Below are 4,461 nucleotides of genomic sequence, written 5' to 3' on the forward strand. Positions count from 1 at the left end.
TGCTGTTGGGTTTTGAGGGACCTGTTGTCTCTCAAGATTGACATTTGCAGCAGCAGCAGTAGGAGTGGATGTTGAAGAAGTGGTTCGGAAAGGGTATTGATGACCTTCCCGTCTGGGCTTCGAACACTCCTTGGCGAAGTGACCAAGTTCACCACAGTTGTAACATTTGACTTTGTTTTTGTCAAAGCCGAACTTGGATTTGTTGTTGATAGTGAGGGCCTGACCGGTTTTCTTTGTCCATTTCTTGGCCCTTCGGAACGCACTGCCAAGTGCCCACATAATATCTATGCGTTCCATGTCGTCTTCATCTAATTGTTCGTAGTCATCGCTGTCCAGATGACTATTTCCCAACTTTCCAGCTACCATCAAACTGTATGACTCTATAATCGTACCCAGAGTTGCCATGTGTTCTTTGGCAACCTCAACAGTTACAGCTCCCAAGCCCTCTGTATTTAACGTTGCTTTTTCCATGGGCTTGGTTCCGGAGTTTGTACTTGCATTACCGGGAGTTGACGGTGGTGGAACAGACGATCTTGTTTCAGTCCCCTTTGAATTCGACACTGAGGAGACGAAAGCAGTCTTGATCGGTGCATGATCATTTACATCTGACAACGGAGATTTTGACATGTATAACGATTTGTCAGGTGTTGATCTTGGCTTTCTTGAGGAGGCTCTCAGTTCAGCATCCTCTTGTCTGATCTCTTTAATGAAATCAGAGAGAAGAATTGTTTCGAGTTGGTGACTTCTTCTCATCACCGTTAGAAAGGTGCTCCAACTGGGTGGGAGACCTTGTGCTAGACATCTCACTTTCTCAGTGCCAGTAGTTCTAACGTTGTAGGCCTTGAGCTCAGACATGAGATGATAAAATCTCGACAGCAGTGACTCGATATCTTCTCCTGATTCCGGACCAAACAAATCGAATTCACGCTTTAGTTCCCTAGCGTGAATATCTCTCAGTGAATCCGACCCTTCACATCTTTCAACCAAGGCGTTCCATAGTGTTGACGCTGTAGTGAATTGGTTGAACTGGTGAAACAAATCGCTGGAAAGGGCTTGTGATAGTAGTGAAAAAGCCTTCTTTTCAGCTTCAAATGCTGTCTTCTGTTCATCAGACAGCCTGAAATAGCTTAAAGCTTCACCATCGTCGTTGGTCGGATGAACCCAAGCTGTTTGAACAGCTTCCCATAATCCAGGATTCACACCGGTTATGTGAATCTGGAATCTAGTCTTCCAAGTGTTGAACTCGTTTAACGCCATTAGCTTAGGAGGCTTGTTATAGCTTCCCGATTCCGAGTCACTTTCGAGGATTGACTGGATCCTCTTGGTTGAGCTTGTACTTGAAGACATGTTTGCTTAACACCGAGAAGACTGAAAAACACTTAAAATTTGCTAAGTGTTGAAAAAAAACAGTCTGCTGATCGAATGTGTTGTATTCGATCGGATGAGTGGTCTATTCGATCGGGTGTGAGCTGACTCGATCGAATGTCTGTTTGGGTTAAGGTTCTGGTGTTATGAGGCTGATTCGATCGAATGGGAACTTTTTCGATCGAATAGGGTGTTAGGTTCGGTCGGATAAGTATCTGGTTCGAACGAAACGGGTTGTGTATCTTGTTCGATCGATTGGGAACTAGTTCGATCGAATGGGGTCTTGGTTCGGTTCTGATGTTGACTTAGTCGATCGGATGGGTTATGACAATCGAATTTGACACTGATCGAATGGGTTGATCAAATGGGTGACTAAGTCGATCGGTTGGGTACTGGTTCGATCGAATGATTGGGACTTATTCGATCGAACGAAGGGAGCGTATGTTGAGGCGGGAAAAGCTGGTTCGGTCAACGTTTAAACTTGTTCGATCGAATAGGAGGGCTATTCGATCGAATGGGTTCCAAAAATAGACTGATTCGATCGGGAAATCTGGATTTTCCAAAATTAGAAGATTTTGACGAAAATTCGGATTTTGAAACAAAAACAAGAAATCTTGACAATCGAGGACCACTTTATGACTATTTTTAAACTTATAACATAAACACAACTTAATTCCAACCCAAAAACGGATCAAAACAACCAGAAACTCGAAGAACACGAAGAACGCGAAGAACGTTCTTGACGAAAACCCGAATTTTAACACGAAATCCTTTGATCAAAAACCAAAATATGACAATATTAACTGTTTTTGACACAAAACCGATGAACACAAGACCAAAAACCAAGATTTTACCGGAAATTTTACGTAAAAATAACGAATTTGACTCTAAAAACGCAATTTTTTACCACGAATCTACCGAGAATCAAGAACCAAAGGCTCTGATGCCACTTTGTTAGGACCGATCGGGAGACGGTTTCCCAACGATTCTCGGGGGCAACGTGTTAGAGTGCGGAATCCTACTAACACGGCGACTCGGTGGTAATCAACGACACAAACGGTAGCAATTCCTAGGATGATATGACGACCAGGTGCGGAGGAAAGGACCGAAGGGGTTGACGGGCAGAGAGGATTTCCGGGGAACAGGTCGGCTGTGTATGTGTGTTATGTGTGCTCTCCTTTCTGAAAATCCCTAAGTAACGTTTATATATCGAAGACTCATTCGATCGGATGAGTCTCTCATTCGATCGAGTGAAGCTTTGTTCGATCGAATGAGCCTGGTTCGATCGAATCAACCTTTTGTTCGATCGAACCAGTTTTCGTTTGACATTTACAATACGTTAACTAGGTTTCACTATCTTTAGTCTCACGCCGACCTACCCTGATAGAACTGGGGACATATATATGACATTTCATGTCCTAACAAATTGTCCAGTCCTGAAATTGTACAAAGAACGATTGACCAAGTAATTCAAATCCGTGAAAGACTAAAGGCAGCATGAGACAGGCAAAAGAGTTATGCAGATATAAGACAAAAACCGCTAGAATTCAAAGAAGGCGATAAAGTGTTACTTAAGGTATCACCATGGAAAGGTGTTGTTCGTTTTGGGCAGAAGGGTAAGTTAAGTCCGCGTTTTGTAGGACTATTCAAGATTGTTGAAAGAATAGGTCCTTTAGCTTATCGCCTTGAGTTACCCGAAGAGATGCAAGGAATCCATGATGTGTTTCACATATCGAATCTATGGAAATGTTTAGCTAATGAAACACTCGCAATGCCTTTAAAAGACGTACAAGTTAATGAAAAACTTAAGTCTAGAGGAACCTATACAAATAGAAGATAGCCAAACCAAGTTCCTAAAGCGCAAAAGGTTGAAATTGGTAAAAGTAAGATGGAATTCCCGACGTGGTCCGAAATTTACTTGGGAACTTGAGTCCGAGATGAAATGAAAGTATCCACATCTCTTTGCATAAATCTCGAAGACGAGATTTTTCTAAAGGTGGGGAGGATGTAACACTATGAAAATACCCCATCTAGTTTTGAACTAAAAAATAAGGGGTTAAAAATGTCAAATCTGGAAGTAGAGGTACTGAAAATAAAAAATTTAAACTTTATGCATCTTCGCGTATCGTGAAGATATCTACTGAACAACTTCACGTATCGCGAAGTTGCTAGCACATATTTCAACGTTATCTGGTTACGTGGCAACACGTGCCAGCACGGGGTTAACATGCAAAATTGCGGCGCCCGCCATGCAACTTCGCGTATCGCGAACCACCATAGGCTGCATCTTCGTGATACGCGAAGATACACAAGTCGAGGCTATAAATAGGCAGCTAGGGGTTTAGCCCCATTCATCCCATTTTCACCTTAGATTTCACATAGTTAACATCAGGAAGCGTGCTAGGAAGTTCTGGGGTTCCGAGGGCTGTTCTCGTGAAGAAACAAGGTGTTGTTATGCTGTAAAACGAGCTGCTAATCTCATAAACGAAGCACAAGCCGAATTGTTGCTGTTTCTTAGTTTTTACTCCGACTAGCCAACTAAGGTAGGATTATGGTTAAGTTACTTTATTATATAGTTATTAGAACTTAGCTATGGTTATAGTCGTTAAACTGTAATGTTTTCCAAATAATGTTTTACAAAGTAAAGATATTGCTTCTACATGAAGTAATGTTATCAAAACTATTATTTTTACGGGCACGTAGTAACTGAAAGGGGGATATCATTAGTAACCTCTTCTTGCCTAAGGAAAGCAATTCGTACACATCCTAATCAACCGCGGGACCCGTTTTCTTACCTGGAGAAGTTTAACAACGTGATATTCTTTATTAGGCCAAAGCGTGCTATTCCAAACGTCATATGTAAATCCAAAATATTTTTATAAAACGACTATAACAATACTAAGGTTAGGTCAGGCCTAAGAGTCTGCTGATCAGACCTCGAGTCTGCTGAACTGAATCAGACCTAAGAGTCTGCTGATCAGACCTCGAGTCTGCTGAACTGAAACAGACTTAAAGTCTGCTGAATAATACCAACTACGTACTTATGCATGCCTATTACAAATATAGGTTGATAGCATACCGAAGCTAAGGTTCTGA

The sequence above is a fragment of the Bidens hawaiensis genome, unplaced genomic scaffold (assembly GCF_021521415.1).
Source record: "Bidens hawaiensis isolate Kalapana, Puna unplaced genomic scaffold, B.hawaiensis_p1.1 tig00034180_1, whole genome shotgun sequence".
Lineage (NCBI taxonomy): Eukaryota > Viridiplantae > Streptophyta > Magnoliopsida > Asterales > Asteraceae > Bidens > Bidens hawaiensis.